Raw genomic sequence first — 22,478 nt, 5'->3', positions numbered from 1 at the left:
TGTTAGGTGGAGCACGGGGGCTATAACCTCCTCATCCGCCTCCTTCGCATATGGCAATGTAGCCTTGAACTTATTAATAAACTGAATATTGTGAAATTTTATGTAAAACATTTGTCTCGATAACCTACCATTCATAAACTCTACATAAAGTTTTTTTTATGTTTTCAAGTTTGAAGACAATTTGTAACTTGTCGTTCATCGCACTCTCATCCCTTACGAGCCTCCAGTATCTTCTCATCTACGAATGCAAGTATTACCTCTCCAAGTTGAATATAAAGGAAAACATGATATTGAGTAATGAATTTCTTATCACGATACAGTAATCTGTTATTTTTCTCTCTTTTTTTATTTCAGGAAAGAAGAAATACAACAAGTTGTTTCTGCATTTCATGACTACAAACAATATTCAAATGATTCTATTTTACGTGATCATCATTTTGTCGATGAAAGTCGTCCGGAGAGTTAAACCCGAGTTCGTCCCAATCCTGTGAATAAAGTAAAAATTGGTCAAATGGTTAACTTTCGGTTGAAATTGAAAAAGAAAAAACGTATCAAAGATAACTGGCTATAGTGTTTTAGCTGTTGGAGAGAATCATATCTTTGTAGCAAATCAAACAGAATACTCTGATTACAGGACTATAGTGAACTTTACAGTTGCATCTACATTGTCAGGTGTTTATAATCTCTTCATAGAGGAGTTTGGTAATTTTGTCCAGTTACAGCTACCCGGCAGTCCATTCCATCTTGTCGTTGAGGCCGGAGATCCCGCTTATGCATTGTAAATTGGCAGAAGGGCCGATGAGTTGCCTTCTTGTCACGCTGGGCAGCTAACCTGACCGTCGTGGCTGGGTGGCAAATGGATAACTCGCAACTTGACCAGCACAAAACGAGGGCTTTTACGTAGCGGATGGGTCTTTCAGTTGGATTGGTACACTTTTGACGTCTTTACTACAAATGACATTGCAATGGCGGCGGAAACTCCCTCTCTCAAGAAAATTGTAATTTTGGGCTCCTCAGTCGAGCTTGGGATATTCTTCTCTCTCGTTGATGTACTACTCACTAAAGAGGAAAAATATAATTTGAGTGATTCTAATATCGCTAAATGCTGGGGTTATGCGCAAGTTCAAGTTGAAAACATACAATTCGTTCATCAGGACTCTCGGATCGCAGCTTGACAATTTATGAATATCAGATGGAAACTCTGATGTTATTTGCCACGTCGAGAAGGTAGCCAAAATGGGAAGTTACAATTTTTTTGGTGACAGTCTTAGGTTTTGAAAAGAGTGCCTTTTCGCTGAAGATCCATTGCCAGATATTTTGGTAGTACCTATCAGAAGAGTTATGCAATTGGAATTACTATTAAAAGCCATCCCATCATCTTGGTCTGGTACTATCTATCCTCTCTATAATTTCAGGTGCAAAGACCCAATGCTGTACACTAAAGATGGTCTTGAGAAAAGTTACCAACTGGCGGAGGAATTATTATCCTTAGACGGTCGTATCCAATTGATCGACGGGTTCGGATTAGGATCAGGATCAGGAATCAGACACAACACCGAGTCAAGTCCACTGATAATGAAATCAAATCACTGGCATAAATGGTGCAACGAATTTAACGGTGAGATGAGAGCCTGTGGAAATCCCAAAGCAATGATAGCTCATATATTATTAGGGAAGGTGATAGCGCCAAAGGGAAAAGAAACTTGGTTAAAGACAATTGAATCGAAAATAACATTTCCTAGAAAAATAACAGTTTGTCAGGACTGTCCGGCTTCTTTACTTCCCTTTCACAGTAAAGTTAACCCAGATTTAGAATGTTACATTTCATCTGAAGGTATACGCAAAACTGCGAATGCCAATTTTCCTGTTTGGGACGGTACATTGTGTCCTGCGGAATGCATGAGGACCAAACCCATCGATACGTTAGATACTCAGTCAGGTTCAGTCAATGTCAGCATATGTAACTTGAATCTTCTCTGAACCAAGGAGTCTGTAGTAAGATCGTGATGTATATACGAGTCTAGAATCTTGAGGTTGCACACCACTGAGCACTCTGAGCACTCAACGAAAAATGGAATTGGTACTGGATGAGGTGGGGTGTGGGTGGTGGTGTGGGTTATGGGAGGGGGAGAGAAAGGAGCGAGAAGCAAGAATGAAAAAAAAATGCTTATACTATGATGTAAATAAGTATATAAATTGGTGGCGCTGTTTATGAAGTTATTAGAAATCATAGTCCATTATCTGATAGGAATCGAAGACATTAAACAAAGCTTTAATGTTTCCTTTGTCTATCAGAAAACATTACATTTGCACATTTAGTTGCGACATAAAATATACGGCAATTATTAAATTATTATCAGGTGATATACCATCACGTCTTCAATTATGCACAAATGCTATTTGGGTCCGAATAACACTAAAGCAACATTTAACTTTCATTATACCTTTCATGTAAGCTAACGATATTGATATTATAAATTTATGATGTAAAGTTAACCAGTTTGAAAATATAGTAGACCATTTTTATGTTAATTTCTTAACGAGATATTAATGATGTAATGAAGTATCATGTCTAGTTTAAGTTGTTGTTAGCATATTCGTGGGTCTGTACGTGCGTCGTGAGATTAACTAAACTCACCGACAATTATATCGGCAAGTTACAATTATATTCAAACGAAATGGAAGACCAAAATCTGCTGCGATCCATTTTCTATGACGATTCATAAAACATAGTTGGACTTAAGAAGAAGATATCACCGTCCTTCCTATATTATCCACCCCACCCCCATGCAGTTCCGACCCCCTTTCCTTCAAGCGTCCTGATAGTTAGGGTAACTTTCTTTTTACGGCATGTTGAAAATGATCGGTTATTTCCATTATCTGATAAACAAAACTACACGAATGGATAATGTAAGAGAAAATATTTGCATGATTTACATTTTTAAACTGTCTTCCTTCAGCTAGACGTAGAAAACATGTCTGGTTACATGATATATATCTGTCTGTTTGGACAGGAATACTATATGGTGCCGTTTCTGAGCACCTGAGAATAAACGGAACGGGTTGATTTGGGAAAGAAGAGGTGGTGGAGGTTGGGCAGGTTGAAAACAATGAAACATTGCGTACTTAAACTTTTATATTCATTGTTTACCCACTATTATCATGTATAACCAGTTTCCAATTGAAGGCTCGACGTCATAATGGAACCTGTCTTTAGACTTTTGAATTTGGATTACACCTTTGGCCTTTAAGAAAAAGCTTCCATCATTTTCAAAATACCATTTTAGTTTTTTCTTCAAACATTTCCGTAGCCGGTGTATGCCTGATCCTAACTAAAACGTTGATGTGTGAGGTTGTAACAGATAAAGGAAGAACAATTGATGTAATGCGTTCTATGGGTTAATCTTTACAATGTATCCAAAATATGAACAATGAAAGAAATATGTAATGGCAAATAACTGATTCTATTTCTTTCTCTGATTATAACTGATTGTATTTTGCCCTCATCAATACTCGTCGAACCATCTCTATCGACACTGAGATCTCCGGCAGTAAATGGTAAAAGTTCTTATTGATTAATCGAGTAATGACTTATCATGATTCATGTTGTTTACAGTTGAAACTATTCCGTTGTGGTATGTGATTAAGTTTTAGTTTCAATCAAACTAAAGGAGCCGTTCACTGGGTGTCCGCTCAAACTGATGCCGTCCTATCACCATGTGTCATTGCATGTTGCAGTAAACATGGACAGATATTAATTTTTCAGAAAAGTTGGGAGATATTATTAATTTGTTGTTGCTGTATAATACAGGGTAAAGTGTATTTTGCAACAGGTTGAATTCATCTGTTTCCTTGATGAACGTCGATGTACTGCTTGTTGCATTAAAGATGATCATAAGTCAATACAATCCTACACTATTTAGAAAACAAAAGTACAGATAATTCTGTATACTGATCCCATCATATATATATATATATATATATATATATATATATATATATATATATATATATATATATATATATATATATATATATATATATATATATATATATATACCAATACTAGAATATATCAAATAAAGGCTTTCTGATTGCGTACTTCATTAGAAATATCAATATAAATGTTACCGTAGACAGCGATGTCAACATAAGAAGGCAGAAAGCGATTTGGTTTGCAGGTATTACAAGCTAAATTTCAGTGTTCTTTTATGATAACGGTGGCTCAATTGTGACACTGGAAATGTCGCTATTCTATACCGAAAACTCAAAATTGTAATCTCCAAATGTTCAAATAAAAAGTTATTTATTGACATGTGAGCTGTGCTTGTTACTGTGCTTTTTAAAGTGTTGTGCAATATTAAATATGTTTAAACCTGAAGTTCCACCAGATACTTTGTTTCAAGACAATATATTTTTTTCCCCTGAAATGTCAACTTCCTTCCCAACAACGACTTATAATTTATCGAAATTTTGACAACGTTTGTCGGAAAGTCGTTGCTCTCGAAATGTGAGCCTTTCTTGATTATGACTGTAAAAATTATATCATACTAATCATTGTTAATCATTGAGATTGTTAAATTGATGACCGAACCTATTTTATAGCCCCTTTTTTTTTTTTTATTTGACTTTCTATGTCAAAAATGCTACATTCTGCCAAGCATTACATCACACTCCCTTTGCTAATACAGAATTGCGCCTAAGGATCCATTGTTCTACCTTGTAATATATCCTTTAGTTAAACTTACAATGAGGGGAAGAAGATTTCTTCTGTACCCCCATCGTAGAAACATGAATATGCATCCCTAGATATACAACTGCTGGATATAGACAATAATCCCACAGTAAAAGAAACTATGATTGTTATTACTGTCTTTTCTTCAAAGTGTGTTATTCACTATTGCAAAGTTGATATCATGGCGCTGCTTTTTTTGAGTAGTTGTATTTCATAGTTTCAACTGGATGTTAAGGATATCTCAGTGCATAAGTTTCGTAAACTTCAATTTAAAAGAAGCCGTAACTTTATTAAGAAGGGGGATGTTTCACGCGGTCATATGATATTTATTTTCAAGTAACATTTTTGTGACCCGACACGGAAGTGAAAGTTTTCTGTTTTTACATTGTGTTTTAACCGAGCACGGTAATTTGCATATGTATTCAACTTTCACGTACTTTCATTCCAATGATACCTATAGATGTATTTAATCCTTTATCCTATGGTCAGACCGAGTACAGGGTCGGAATGCCTGACCTACACGAGGTAAGTGTAAAATAAAAGGGTACATTTTTGGCGCGTTTCTTCGCTTACAGCTTCGTGCACGGACAAACGACGGACCTCAACCAGATTAACTGCAGGTTAGTTTGCGTAAGTCGGGTTACTGTGTGTTTCTGCAGTTATATTTGGTTAGTGTTAGAATTATTCAATTGTCGAGCTGCAATTTTATGAATTATCACAGCATCTATCGATCACCGCGCTCTGACAAATTTTGTGTTGGAATGTGTACACAACACTTGTGTAAGTTCTCAATTACACAGAATTGTGTATCAGGAACACAACAAATATGTAGCTCGGGCGTCCAAAGAATAATGTAATCTTGTAAACAGATCATTTTATTTACTATATAAAATAGCTATAAAAATATATTTTTTATGTTAAATTAAATTAAATTAAATTAAATTAAATTAAATATTTGAACACTAAATTTAATTAATTGACTAAAGAATTGTGAACATTTTGCAGAAAATATTATTGTTATTTCTGAAAAGATAATTACCAATGTAATCACTCTGGCCAATAACCGTCTTTAGCGGGACCCCCTAAACCTACGCACAATATCCACGTACAATGTACGTAAGTACAGTTTAATAATACTACTAGTATATTAGCAAACAAAAATACAATCTTTTATGACGTTAATTGAACTGCACGTGAGAAATAGCTTACATTTCGACACGAAAATGTAACGATCAAGTTTACAACGAAATATAATGGATGACTTCGTCAGTAGCAAGTTAGAAGAATGCGTCTGGATTTGCCTGCATGCAATTTTTGAAGGTATGAAAATCGTACCTAGACAAGTTAGGGCCTAGCTAAGGACTCGTACCAGTCTAGGCCTTGAAGTTCCTAGTTAGGAGTATAGTGCAGTGTAGTTGTAAAAATGATAATAAGCGTCTAAATACCTTGGCGACATAGCACATCCGACACTTCACTCGTAAAATGAGAAGGCCTATAAAACGTGTGAAGTTGATCACCGATAAGCCGTTTCAAGTTGTGTATGTGTTCGGCTTATCATATTTATTTTTCTAGCCTACGCAAAATGTGTGCACTAAGCTACATTTCTGTAGACTAGGCTTAACGTTTTGCCTAAGTTGATTATAACAGTGTGGGCTTGCCTATACTTGACTTAAAGTGTTAGGCTAGCCTTTAAATTATTTTTGAATCTGAAATATTCCTGTAGTGTTAGGCTAGGGCGAATAAACAAAGATAGCATGAACAATGTATAAGTACAATGTCCAGAGAAAGGTGACAGAATTTTAATGAACAGCATCATAGAATTATACTCCACGAGAGAAAACATACAATGATTTGCATAGTAGTGTTGTAACTAGCACTTAGCAGTACATATTGATATGTCATATTAACAAAAGCTGCTGATATCGAAGTATCCATTGGAAGATTGCTCATGATGTTAGTTAAACATTTGATTATTACCAATACTCCATTTTTTTTATTATTGTTTATGTAATTGACTCTTATTTCCAGATTCAACAAGACTTAAGCCCACTGTTTCCTACAAAGCAAAACAAACTAGATGACGTATGTGAGATAAAGAGCAATACAGTTCTGGAGTGATCAAGTCAAGAGGCGAGTAGCTGGAAGAAGAACTTTAACTTGTCTTTGAATCTTTCAGAGGGTAATAACAATTTGAAGCATGTGTTATGAACAATTTTGCCTTGCTTTGATAATCAAATAAGGCTTCTTTGCGAGTTCCTGCTTGCAAGAGCATCTAATATACATACATTCATACATACATTATAATCACCTAAAGCATGCACATGCCAGTTCTGTCTTTTTACAAGCGATGCACCAGAACTCTCTATTAAACTTTTTTTATTTTTTTTATTTTGATTTCTGGAAGGAATTCAATCTTGGAGTAGGTGCACCCTTACTTTTTACCAAGTTTCTAAATATCCGCTATTTTGTAAAAGAGTCTGTCATGTAACCTCATTGAATGGCCCTAGCAACATATCCTTCGGTTGCATAGATATATTCTGAGGTCATCTCTGAGGTGAATTTTAATATTTAAGCGTAGAAGAGTAACACTAATGGCTTTCAAGGTATGAGATTTTGTTTGACAAAGTGTTTTGACTAACCCATTAGCAAACGTGTAGAAATAACACAACTGTGGGTACAACCAAGTTCCACCTGAGATAGTTGTGTTGAGCTTAAAGACATTAGAGTGTTTACGTTTACACAAGTGTTGTGTTACCTGTTTTGACACATTATTGTGTTACTTCTACACATACGAGTAGTAAGATTTACACAACCCAAGTGTAATTTGTTTTTACACATGGTTGTGTTATTGCTTTACAACGTTTGTTATGTGCAATATGTCCACAGCTGTTGTGTCAGTTTTTTATTTTTTTATTTCTTTTTATTTCTTTTCAGAGTGCGCAGAGAAGTGAATTCAGCTCTTTTATTTTCACCATATCGACTCTGCTTAGACTTTATACTTTTTAACGTAGTTTGCATAGCTTGGGCTCATGCATGGAAGCACATAGACTTTGTTATAACGTGAAGACACTCTACAATATAAAGGCCGATTTAAGAATTGTTCTCTGTCCCGCCACGGGTGATGAACATTGAAAGAAAATGGGATACTAAAGAAAAGAAGGGAGCAGCGAACCTGCTTGCAAATTAGAATAAACAGGACAAAAGTATCGAATTTTATTTATCCGTACGGGATGTCAGCTAGTCTTGGCCAAGTCGTTTGGGCTGTTATTGTTCTCGTGTGCAAACTGTACATCCCTCAAAGTCCGTTTCTGCCGGCCAGGAACGTGCTTGCCCGCTGTACACGGCCAAGGATCTGTCTGATACAACCTAGTATCAATCTAAAACGTTGCAGCGGGCGTTCTCTGGGCAGTACAGCAAATAGATACAAGAAAACAGTTTTGTGAAAAAAAAGGTTCACTAGGCTGTTCATACTAGGGTTTTAACAAAACTAGATGTCAGCATACATGAACAGCATTCAAGGCAAGCTTATTCAGCTTGAGCATCCGGCGCAATCTCTGCTTCATAGCACTCCTCGAAACAAAGATTCAAAGATATACGAAGGACTGGTCAGGAAACGAAACGCCACAACATCGAGTAACTACTGAAGAACTGCACCTTACACTGTAACACCCAATGTGTTGAGATAACTTAAACAATTAGAGGTAACTTGCTGCAAAGACATTTTAAAATTGATTCAACTACGCTCATTTCAAGTTATTTACATTTGGATAAGTTTACACAACTAGAAAATTGTATGTATAGGTAGCAATAAATTGTTGCAAAGAATTACTAGTCATGACAACAGATTGATACTTCTTGACTGAATGAAAACTTAAAATTCTACCTCACAGATTTTTAATTTAGTTTTTACTAACCAAGTGGTTCTCGTATAATTAACTAACCGATGACTAGTTGAAGCAACACAGAAATTTCTCTGCAACAAGTTACCTCGGCATCTTCAAGTCGAAAAAAGAACTGAGCATTCAAGTTATGTCAAAAAGGCTCGTTTGCTATTATTATATATTATTTTACTTCAAAATATATTGACATAAAAAAAAATAAAAACATTTCTTAACCTCAGCTTCTGAACAGCTGATAACTCATCATGTCTATGCAGCAACTTAGTTTTCACAAAGTACATAAAAACTAGGCTAACGGGGCAATTGGATAAAAAGTGATATCAACAAACTTGTTCACAAAAACAGAAGTGAGCTTTTGAGCGTTATCAGCTCGAACTCTTACAGCATATGAAACTAAATCAGGACAACTCGAGAACCTGACGATGAGAAACAGTTTTTACTTGTAAGGAACTCGGTGGGCAACTCAGTGATCCTTTTGGACGTTTCAATTCAACAGGTATTAAATATGTAATAGTACACTTACCTGATCGGTTGGCCAAACCTCCTGTGAGGAAAATGTTGTATGACAATTTAATATAGTCAGAAAAGGTGTTTCATCGGGCTATGACCAAGTTCCTTGGTAGGTCATAAAGTTTTGCTCTGGTGACCTAGCTGGCATTTTGCTACATAGTTTTAATGAACGTTTGAACCAATTCCACATACCCAGCTTCTGGAAGAATTCTGTAACATCGCCAATACCTAAGTTAAAATACCTAACCCGGTTAAAGTTGAAGGTTTACAGTCTTGTATGAGGCTAATGCCTCCTCACACGACTTTACAACTTAACCCCTGGTCATTGGTAACTTGTCACACCCACACACCAAAGTGTGCACAATTCAATCAATATCTCCTGGAGCACCACAGTGCACCACAACCACGTGTCCCCCGGGGGACTTCCCATAGGGTGCAGCCACAAACCGGCGCACGCAACTATATTTGCAAGTTACCTCGCAGGTCCCCATTTATACACCTGGGTGAAGAGAGGCAATGGAGAGAAAGCGCCTTGCCCAAGGACACAGCGCAATGATCTGGCCAGGGCTCGAACCTGTAATCCTTAGATCACAAGTCCACTGCCTTAACCACTTGACCACAACGTCCCGGTTAATGACTTAAGACCCATAGATCTTGCCGGTATAAATTTTAAATATATTCAAAAGATTATATGGCTATATTTTACAATGTCATTGATACACATGGTGACCGATGACAGTTTGCTTATAAGAAGAGGTTTTCCTATACGGATGCCGTCCTCACTGTCCATTGCAAACAACAAATATTAATAAACATACAATATATAGAATAAATGGATGTAGTCCACACATATTACTAAAATGCAATTGGTGGATTAAATTGATGCATTGAAAAAGAATATTTCAAAATTGGCACTGAATAGATGATGATTTTCAGTCACAAATTCAGGATCAGTGCCGGATTTCCTAACAAAGTAATTATTTTGTACATAGCTTATGTTGTACAGAGTGGCTGTTCTTTGACGAAAAGTTTAAATATCAACAAGATGTTACACAATCAGCAAAGTGTAAGGGGAGAGGGGCATGTTTGAAGAGGGAAGGGGTGTGTGTGAGTGGGTGTTCCCTTAACGACTTATAATTAATGCTCTTGTCTGGCTTGTTGTTGAGTGCTGCTCTTACATTTAGTATTTTCGACTTAACTTACAGACAAATAAACTGTTTTTCCTTTTCCTGCTGTCCATTATGGTTATTGACAATGCGCATCAAGTTCCGTCAAACATGCCTTGTCAAAGCATATTTGAGTCCTGTTTCCTGTTTCGCAGTAATGTATCCCCGCTCGTTTATGCACTCTATCAATTAAGGGAGCTTCGTACCATTAACTCCGGTCCAGTAAGGCGTTATTTTAAAGTGGTATCACATAGGACGACGAATTAGAGATGAAACAACAAAGTGTTAACGAAGTAGACAGATTACTCCACAGATGATTTACTTAACTTTTATTACCATTGAGGATTTGACGTTCAATGAAAGATCTTCATTTTGCATAGTTTGCATAACTAACTCTCACATGTTAATTTTCCACCAATCAGAGTATACGTGTAATAGTTAATAATCTCTAAATATGACAACCGTTTATATATGATTTTAACCAGTGGTTCTAGGAACCCAGGCAAAGGTAAGTGAAATTTAAATGTAAGGATTTGGTGCAAAATAAATGCAATAACATATTAATATTTGTAATCCTTGCTCTAAAATGTTTTTACGTCACAAAGAATGGCTATCATACAGAAGCATTAGGGTAACAATAAACCCTCTCAAGCTTTCCATTCCTTAACGAAATATAGAAGCCATATAAAACAATGTTACCTCTTGTGTTATCAATGGTCATTAATTAGTCCTCTTCAAAATATATATCATGAATACCAAGATAAAGAAATGGATACTCCATACAATATGTATCATTAAATTCAAAATGTGTAAACTCATTTAATTGTGTAGTATTATGGAGAAAACAAACACTACATATTTAACTATTCGTATCCTCCGAAATCCATATTCCACTTTTAATCTTTTCGACATTTTTTCCCAGATTTTGTGTCAAGTTTTCGTTATTCATTTTGTTAAGTTATAACGTGCTTCTACTTTTTCAAGATATGCCAAGACGTAATGAGTCAGTTTGGACTTTTCGATGACGTAATGAAACCGTCATATCCTCTCCACTCCTACTACCATTCACTGACATCATCCATAACCACTCACCCACCGATTCTCGTCCTGGAATCACTATTCACTTTGAAAACATACACCAATTAATTACCAGGTAGGTGAACTCAATAATTACTGTTAGATTAGTGTTGTTTTATTTGAAGATTCCTGGTTCAAAGATGGATGGTGTTTGTACTTATGTGACACCCACAATTATACCCTTTAAACATGAAAGTACAGTCTTTCTACTATTACCACGAACCATACCGTAATTTACAGCATTACGTAACATTTTCTCCAAACTATATAAACATGTCCGATGTGACATTTCAAAACTGAGGCAGCCGAACTCATCAAGATTCCACTTTCTTTGGTAATTGATCCATCAAGTACAATTTGATGATTTTTCCCCCTTTTTTTCAGACTTTCAGTATAACAGATTGATAAGCACGTCATTATGACAGTAATGTGTCCTTCTCTATAATCGGCAGAAGAAATACCGAAGAAGTGGTATGAGAATATAATTCAACAATATTTTCAATTCAATAATTGAACAAAATAAAGACATTTGAAAATCTCAGCATAAACTCTAGCTACATAATAAACAAAAACTGTGATTTTAATGAAGCAAATTATATATAGCATTCCCCTAATCAAGTAATGTAAACTTTTATCGACACAATGTATGGAAACGGCAAGATGATGAAAGCAAAGTAAACTATTTAAAGAGGACGATGGTCAATGTTGTTACGCACGTCACAATAATATATATATATATATATATATATATATATATATATATATATATATATGTATATATATTTATATATATATATATATATATGTATATATATATATATATATATATATATATATATATATATATATATATATATATATATATATATATATATATATATATATATATATATATATTGATATAGATCCGAATTCCATTTGGAGTTTCCCCTCACTCTCCCAATTCGTTTTGTGTAAACTCGAGCAAGCAGTTTTCGATGAACTGAGTGGTGTATAATATCTCTGGAACCACTAACACGATTATGCAGCGAGGCTAGTTCAAGACTATATGTAGAGGAGCTAGGTTAGAGAGAACAGGTAGGGAGGGAGTAAGGTAGGGTGGCCATGTTCGAGAGGAGAGGTAGGGACGCGCAGTTCTAGGGTATATACAGGGTGGTTAAGTTATGTTAAGTTAGAAAGAGTAAATTCGATAGAAGAGATTGGGGGGGGGGGGGGCTTGGGTTAGGATTTACTGATAACATCATGATGGTTATTTAGGACTCTACACCTCCTGTAGTATGCCGCCACTGTTAATAGTTTGGAATGTCATCATCTTCCTTGATTTATGTCCTTGATTGCGAGCATTTCCAGAAGCAGGATGATCATAACAGGTTGTCTTTAGGAATAAGTGCTTGCTAAATTAATCTACCAGGATCCATGCTTCTATTGGATGAAAAAGAAGAAAACTTATGTAAACAAAATGCTTGTGTATTAGGCTTATTCATTTATATTTGGTGAGTGGTCTGGAATCGGGGTGGGAGTAATCATTATATGTTTTTTTAATGTGGATTAAAAAGAGTTGCAGTTACTATATAAAAGACTAGTAAGTTAGTCATGGTTTTATTTCACCTATATGCATTTAATCCTCACCAACAATGATAAGCATTATATTAAGTAGGGGGTATATTAATATTACATTCAAGCTGCATGATTAATTATATTTGTTTGATAACTTATGTTTTTATTCACTCAGTAGATAAGTAAAGATTGATATATGTTTATTTTGTAATGTACCTTTATGTATCGATTACTTGGCTGTGTTTGCTATACTATGAAACTTAATCCAGATTTGTGTAATGATTACTTGTTTATGTGTGTTACAGTCACTTGTTCATTCTTTGGATGTGCTAACTTGACCAAATTCTTAAACTACTTCCCTCTGTTCAAATCACTGAATCGTTTCTAATACAGAATCTCAAGTATAACATCAGTTTTCGTTCCTTGACCTCGTTATTGTACTGTCCATATACCATTTTTGCCCGTCAATCTCCCAAATTTTCCCGGGCACTACCCGAAATGACGCAGGGCCCCGGGACTGTAGATTCCATGAACCACTTTTCCGCTTCCAATATTTACTCCTTGCTGTTTGTTTCTCTGTCACATTTATACTTCGCGATAGACAACTTAAACTCTGTACGGCATAAGTTATGTACCATATTGTTAATATGTTAGAAATTCACGGATCCTGAACTTGAGCTAACTAGAAGGAACAGACCAAGCTTCCACCACATTGTACTGTAGTGAAACGCATTTTTGAATATCATCATTTTAATCGCATCATCGCATGTGGGGTAATATGTGTTAACTACATTCCTTAAATCGACTCATTTTGTAATAATTGTTGACTACATCCCTTTAAATTATCCATCCAATAAATGTGAAGTAATATTTTTTGGCTGCATCCATATTTTTTGGTCAACCCGTTGTATGTGTAGTAATATTCTTTGATTTTATCCCATTAATTCATCCATTGTATGTTTAGTAATATTTATTGACTACATTCCTTTTTTCAATCCATTATATGTTTAGCAATATTTGATGACTACATCCCTTAATCCGCCTATTGCATGTTTAGTAATTATCTTTGACTACATCTCTTTATTTCACCAATTGCATGTTTAGTGATGTTTGTTGACTACTTCCCTTTAATACGTCCATTGTATGTTTAGCATTATGTGTTCAATATATAACTTTAATCCACTCTTTGCGTGTGTGGATACACGTCTTAACTACTTCATTTTAATTCACCCATTTCATATTTTGAAAAGCTACATTAATTCTAACCATTCTGTGCATGCTTATACACCCCCCGATAATGAAAACTAGACGAACATTGCTGCATATTCAGACTGTAACTAGATTTTATAGAAGTAACCTTAAAGGAAAAGTTCTGCTATATTAAATACTTTTATGAGGTTGAAAAGGGAGGTAAGGGGGAGGGGTGGGTTGGGTGGTAGTGGTAGAGTATACATCCTTAGTAGTGGACTATACTCACCCGGCGAAATGCAAATTCTCCCGACTAAATAATTTTCACCGGTCTGACGTGTATAATGCTTCCATCACGTTGAAAACCACAATATATTTACATATTAACTATTCCCCGGGTTCAACATACTTGGTGCATCTTAGCAAACTTTGTCATCAAAACTTTCACTAAACTGAGATTATTTGTCTCCCTGTGTCCCCAATCACGGCACCACTGTTTAAAAAAAATATACCTCTCTGTTAAAGAGTCGCATAATCATGTAGTAAGTTTGCAATGTTACTCCTATTCTAGCATATTTACTTGCTCATACTTATGAAATTGTACACGCATTCAAACTCTAAGGATCTACACTAGTGCACACAAGCTTGTACTCGCATTGGTAGGCATGCCAATGGGCATAACACTTGTATTTGTACTCATGATGTTAAAATCACACTACAACCCTGGTTTAAGCATGTCGAGGGTGTAGCCAGCATTCTTTGTGTTAGGGAGCAAGTCACATTTTGGACCCCATTTTAAGGGTAAAACAGTTATTCTAGGCTTAAATTGACACGAATGTAAATTACACTGTACGGGCTCTACAATACCAGCAAATACGTACACATTGTAGAACATAAACGGATACGTACTTATTTATCATTTTGACATAGCGTAATATCAGACGCCAGTTAATCTGTTGGCAAATACGGTGTACGATGTCGAGTGCTATGCTGTTGACATATTAAGGTAGTTTCATTTGAATGAACTTTGTTATTTATTTTGCTGACAAAGCATCTGTTGGTGTTATAAAGTGGTGATAACATCGTATTTTTTCATCTATCATTTCTTTACTGGAAATGGTATGACAGTGTGTCATGTCTTGGTATAAGCTTGTCCTTGCGATATTCACCCTGCCGCTCTTGTCTTGTTACAATCCTTCTATGTCGTTGTATGTAAATGATCTATGTTAATAATTGTATGTTAATAATTGATATGCGAAATATTTCGCATATCAATATAGGGATGTTTTGCTTGATAATTGCTTCTTAGACACTTTGTTCATTCAATGTTCTTTAACTTAATACATGTAAATACTTTCATAATTCGACAAATGTTATCTTAATGACTATTCAAATATAACATATGCATCATGGGCGCGATCTTTTGACCGTAAACGTGATATATTGTATATTATTGTCATTAGATAAACTACACAATGAAATAACTAGTAAAACAAGAAATGGCGAGCATTGTAATGTAAATGAAACAAGTCATCATTACATTTTATATTCATCATGTGTTTGTACAGGCGTAGTTCATCATCCATATCTTGCAGATTGTGTTTTTTTTATTAATATTTTCTATGTATCTTAAAGGAATTATCTGGTGTAAGACTTTGATAAATTGTTTTCATAGCTCTTATATTTTCTTTCTAATCATGTGAAAATGCCCCAATTCGACGTTTGATTATTGCAGAAATCTGTTTTTTTTTTCCACCAGTTTATCACCCAAATCACCGTTTGTTCGAAAGCATCGATATAATAAATGACGTAATGCAGGCAAATAGGAACAAAAAACAAGCGGCTTGCAGTTATCCCTGCAATTTCTGCTACAAATACACTTTCGTATGTACACTCACAGGCCATTGCCTATAATATAATACGTACACATCGCAAACGTACGTATACAGCCTAAAATGTCCAGGTGATACGTACATAGCTCTGCACATAAGATACTCTCACACTCAAGCCACAGTGCATAAACGGTTCTTCGAAATCACTGAAATAAAATTCACGGAGTAACTTTTAAGTAAAAGGAAGCTTGAAAGGTCTTTGGAACATCAAAGATGAAACTTGAGGGAATCGATGTCAGAGCAGAATGTAGTACCGAGAAGATTAGGCTTCGCAGATCTGTCCGATTGCAAACGCTATAGTAGCTACATGCGAACTTATTTCGCACTGGAGCTGGATAGCAGAATGTATAAACTACGAAGAGTCTGCTGTTCAAACTTATACATATTAACGTGCTCATAATTTGAAAACATGTTTGGAAAACTGTTTAATCGTTTTTTAAGGTACTTATATGACGACAGATAAACTACATAAGGAATTGTCATTATGTGACATTATGAACTGACACACAATAACTTGTGAATTTAGTCTATTTCTGCAGTCATTATGTAACAGTGTGATGACCGCATGATGAATAATATGTTCTTGGTCATTATGTGGCAATGCTAATAGCGCCACAAAAGGACTTGTTATTGTCATTATGAGGCAGCAATTTGTATTCACATAATGACCTAGATTCACATAATTTGTGTCCCGTTTGGCGTTCCTTACAGTTGGTGATATGATCCCTTTTGAAAACATTAGGAGGGTTAAATACTGTTTTGAAATGTTTTCGTATTTTAAGTCTATCGACACACATATTGTATAGCCTGCAAACCACCCAAAAAAGAAAATAATATTGTGCGTACACATTAAAAGCGCCTGTTTTCAAAGCCACTAAGTTCACAAATCGTATCGAAATATAAAGTTTGTCAGTTTTAGAGATTTAATGATTTTTATTAAAACTGGCACAACTAAAGGTTAGGAACACTAAAGGTATAGGTTAAAGTTATCCATACTTCATAAATATTTTTACTGTTCATATCACTTCAAGTACAAATGTTCAATACGGCTAATTGTGGGCCTAACTTGCACATATATCTTATAGTGATATAATAATATACTAGGCCTGTACCACGATATATTCAGATAGTATAGACAACCATTTATCGAAATATTGCTTTATCTGAGGTTTAAATTAATTAGAGAAAGTATACACCGGTATCATAAGAAGGTAAAGTTGCAAGATAGTCTTGCTACTGCTAAAATTATAACCAAGAAGTACCTGGTATTATTTCATAGATATTTTAATGGACAGAAATACTTCTCAGAAATTCCTTTATGTATTCATTTTTGTTGGGCGGGGGGGGGGGGGGGAGAGTGGAGTGCTTGAAATTACGTCTACCTCATAGCTCCTGCCTTTGGTGCTAGGGGCCATACCTAACAAGTGCAAGTTCATGTTGATATAGCTGGAATTATTCCGGTTGCAATGATAACATGCGATATTAACATGGAAAAGCAAAATATGTTACATTATAAGTTGAAAAATGCCATCGCAATAACATCCCTAACTCTAGATATGGTTCTTTGAATGTCAAGTATTTTGGGCAGGAAATCAGTTCCCTTCTACAAATATTGTTCGATCACGAATAGTGGGTTTAATGTGTTACCATCTCAGCATATTATCTACAAACGTCTGTTGATTTACACCTAAGATGTCACGATGTGTAATACATTTGTATTGTTCTCATATGTTTTCTGCATGTATCATTTCATCAATATGCAAGAGTTATGTAAATACATTATTGTGGTCAAATAATATGCACATTTTATAGAGAAAACACAAACATTTCTACTGCAGAAATGATACTACTGATTTTGCTGTTGACGTATGTCAGCATAAAACATCACCAAATATTGAGAATGTGTATCTCCACTAATCAAAATGCTATAAGGATCTGGTTTTTCACCTAAAGATGCAAACAATTTACAGCAACTGTGTTTGACAATAAACTTTAGCCTCCGGAATATGGGAATAGTAATACGGTAGTGGTGCAGATCTCTCCCAAGGGTCCACAATGCCAAGCCTTTGTTGCAAAAGCAATACCATTTCATGTTTTCTGTATTTTATATGAGTATATTATTTGAGCAAAAATGGCTGCCATTACCTTTAAGCTCATGAAAGCAGTGTTTGCATCTCCATTAGCCATACAACCGCTCAATATTGTTCTCCATCAAAGATGAAACTTCTCAAGTTTTTGTGCATATTTACAAGTGACATCTGGAATTTTCAGCAGAACCAGTTAACTATCATCCCTAATTTCAAGTTTTTACGGTTGTAAAACAGAATATGTGAAACAGATTTTGATTTGCCACTAGTTGCTCTTTAATATTCCTAAATAGCCGTTGCGTTACATTGTATGCATACAGCGTTAGTCTATATGCTACAATGGTACTTGCGAGATACACTTCCTTATCCCACAACGGTTTCTCTAGTGCGCAATCACGGAAGTCGGGTAAACGGACAACACCCTAAAACAAAAGTGTGAGTACGGTAATGTTGTGTTAAATCACGTACACATTTCATATACATAGGCTATATGAATCACGATATTGTACAAAGCTTATGCACTAAGGGTTTTAGGCGAACACATTCATAATGATTTTGATAAGAACCAGTACTAAGTGGACTCCAAATGCATTCTACCTTCTCATTGTAATGGGTTTTACTTCCTCGGATTATGTTCTATTTAAGAATATATTTATTTATTTATATTCAAGGTAGCACTGAAGTGTCCATGACCACTATAAATACGAAAATACGACGTCGTATCTTCATTATATACTCCCTCTCAGCAGTAAAATGAGAAGATAGTCCCTTCTCTGTCGCTCTACTTGAAAGAGGTCGAAATTAAGTGTGGCAAAAGGAAACCTGCTTGATATACAGTTTTCAACATTACCATAAGATAACATTAAATGTCTTGCCCCAAACAATCCTAGCAATTGACATAGGCCTACTTATGCAAGTGACGAAGTGTAAAAACATCTATGTGTCTGAGTGAATATACTAGCCGTAATGTTAACAACTCTATTGCAATGTTATTTCTCTAAAATAAAACAAAAAGAGTTGTAGCCTGCTGGACTGGTCTTTAACACTAGAGAGGTACATAAAGTACTACTATAAATAGCTTAACTATATGACCTACATGTAGGCAAAACATACAGTATACACAACGTTGCGTTAATTTGATTGAGCTGATATTTAATTATGACTGGGCCTATACATGAAGTCATACGTAACTTAGTTTGTACGTACATTTCAATTCGCCTGATCCAATCTTCTCATAAAACAAAGTAAAAAAACGGTTCCGTGGTATATTAAATTCACCATGGCTTTCAGCACACAGCTTCATAGTTGAAGTAATTCTAGATTGTGTACGTCATAATGCAGCGTATAGTTTAGTGCAGAGCGCAAACCCGGAACAGATATTGCCCTACCGCAGTCATAGTATAATCACGCGATATATCTATAACGGACACAATGTCATCATAATGTGAGTTCAATGCTGTCTACTATGCACTGTCGGTTGAGCTGGCGGGAGGATGCAATGAAAGTTAATGCAAAGATTGTTTATAGATATATATTAGATATACTCCTCGCACCGTCATTCCATTTGCGGGGAAAAATCCTAGCAATTAATAAACAGTTTGAATTTGGTTTAATTTTCTATTTTACACACTGTTCGTTTAACAATGTGTTTGTGAAGTGTTGAATTAATCACCCCAATTGAATTTCCCATTAGAATACGTTGGATGGCATCATAGCCATCAATCATAAGTATGAGATATAACATGTCTTACCTGTTGAAATGACACTAAGACACCCTTCTATATTTATATGAAATACCAATGCGAAAACATTCACATTAAAAATAATCCCTAGATGTGTGTCTAATTGTGAGTTTTGCGTATGTTATACCCATCCTCTTTACTCCGTTCCATTCCCGCATACCTTTCTCGTTGATCCCTATATAGTTATATATGTTCCCAGAACTATGTAAAACAGATTTTGACTTGCCACTTGTTGCTGTTCAATATTTTTAAATAACCGTTACGTTACATTGTATGCATACTGCCTTAGCATATAGGCTACAATGGTACTCGCGAGATACGCTTCCTTATTCCACAACGGTTTCTCTAGTGCGCAATCACGGAACTCGGGTAAACGGACAACACCCTAAAACAAAAGTGTAAGTACGGTAATGTTGTGTTAAGTCACGTACATTTTTCATATACATAAGCTATATGCTTCACGATATTGTACAAAGCTTATGCACTGATGGCTTTAGGCAAACACGTACATGATGATTTTGATAAGAACCAGTACTAAGTGGACTTCAAATGCATTCTACATTCTCATTGTAATGGACTTCACTTCCCCAGATTATGCTCAATTCAACAATATATATATATATATATATATATATATATATATATATATATATATATATATATATATATATATATATATATAGCCTAGTGGTTAGGGTGTCCGCGTACAGAGCGGGAGGCCCGTGGTTCGAATCCCGGTGGAGGCTGAAAGTTTTTTCACTGTTCTTGATTTTCCAACTCATTACGATTTTCATTTATATATATTCATTTGCCTTTGTCGTTTACCTCCATTGCATTAACATAAAGTCTGTTCAAAGTATCTCTTTCGAGATCCGGCTTTAGGAATCACAAATGATTTTCGAGTTGGATAGCATCATGTTTGATCTCTAGAGTAGGGCAAAATATGTCACCAAAAAACAGAACTAGTATTGTTCGATATAGGTGACAAACGCCTACAGTGGAATTACGATCTTCCTTACCGGTTTCGAACCTCTGGACATACAATCAGCGTCCATAGCCTAGTGGTTAGGGTGTCCGCGTACAGAGCGGGAGGCCCGTGGTTCGAATCCCGGTGGAGGCTGAAAGTTTTTTCACTGTTCTTGATTTTCCAACTCATTACGATTTTCATTTATATATATTCATTTGCCTTTGTCGTTTACCTCCATTGCATTAACATAAAGTCTGTTCAAAGTATCTCTTTCGAGATCCGGCTTTAGGAATCACAAATGATTTTCGAGTTGGATAGCATCATGTTTGATCTCTAGAGTAGGGCAAAATATGTCACCAAAAAACAGAACTAGTATTGTTCGATATAGGTGACAAACGCCTACAGTGGAATTACGATCTTCCTTACCGGTTTCGAACCTCTGGACATACAATCAGCGTCCATAGCCTAGTGGTTAGGGTGTCCGCGTACAGAGCGGGAGGCCCGTGGTTCGAATCCCGGTGGAGGCTGAAAGTTTTTTCACTGTTCTTGATTTTCCAACTCATTACGATTTTCATTTATATATATTCATTTGCCTTTGTCGTTTACCTCCATTGCATTAACATAAAGTCTGTTCAAAGTATCTCTTTCGAGATCCGGCTTTAGGAATCACAAATGATTTTCGAGTTGGATAGCATCATGTTTGATCTCTAGAGTAGGGCAAAATATGTCACCAAAAAACAGAACTAGTATTGTTCGATATAGGTGACAAACGCCTACAGTGGAATTACGATCTTCCTTACCGGTTTCGAACCTCTGGACATACAATCAGCGTCCATAGCCTAGTGGTTAGGGTGTCCGCGTACAGAGCGGGAGGCCCGTGGTTCGAATCCCGGTGGAGGCTGAAAGTTTTTTCACTGTTCTTGATTTTCCAACTCATTACGATTTTCATTTATATATATATATATATATATATATATATATATATATATATATATATATATATATATGTATATATATATATATATATATATATATATATATATATATATATATATATATATATATATATATATATATATATATATATATATATATATATATATATATATATAATTTATTTATTTTCAAGGTAGTATTGAAGTTTCCATGACCACTATAAATACGACGTCGTATCTTCATTATATACTCCCTCTCAGCAGTTAAATGACAAGATAGTCCCCACTCTGTCGCTCTTCTTGAAAGAGGTCGAAATTAAGAGTGGCAAAAGGAAACCTGCTTGATATACAGTTTTCATCATTACCATAAGATAACCTTCAATAAATAATTTTAGCTGTATTGCCGCAAACAATCCTAGCATTTGACATAGGCCTACTTATGCAAGTGACGAAGTGTAAAAACATATATGTGTCTTAGTGAATATACGAGCCGTTATGTTAACAACTCTATTTAAATGTTATTACTCTAATATAAAAAACAAAACAAATGAGTTGTAGCATGCTAGACTGGTTTGTAACGATAGAGACAGTAATTAAAGTACTACTATAAATAACTTAAATCCATGACCTACATGTAGGCAAAACATACAGTATACACAACGTTGCGCTAATTTGATTGAGCTGATTTTTAATTATGACTGGGCCTATTCATGAAGTCATAAG

General features: G+C 35.4%; 1 protein-coding gene across 4 annotated transcripts in view; it reads right to left on the bottom strand.

Annotated features, from left to right (window-relative positions):
* LOC139983272 (uncharacterized) overlaps positions 1-22,478 on the bottom strand; it is an 87,593-nt gene that overhangs the window by 63,392 nt on the left and 1,723 nt on the right. The window contains exon 1 of one of the 4 annotated variants that reach the window (XM_071996704.1): positions 19,318-19,983. The exons of 2 other annotated variants lie outside the window; for them this stretch is intronic. The gene's annotated coding sequence lies outside the window, so the exon portion shown is untranslated. Of the gene's footprint in view, positions 1-19,317; positions 19,984-22,478 lie in introns of those variants that run through there. One more of the 4 variants, XM_071996708.1, reaches the window with a different exon arrangement.

The sequence above is a fragment of the Apostichopus japonicus genome, chromosome 16 (assembly GCF_037975245.1).
Source record: "Apostichopus japonicus isolate 1M-3 chromosome 16, ASM3797524v1, whole genome shotgun sequence".
NCBI classification, from domain to species: domain Eukaryota; kingdom Metazoa; phylum Echinodermata; class Holothuroidea; order Aspidochirotida; family Stichopodidae; genus Apostichopus; species Apostichopus japonicus.
This window is presented reverse-complemented; position numbering and strand designations above follow the sequence as displayed.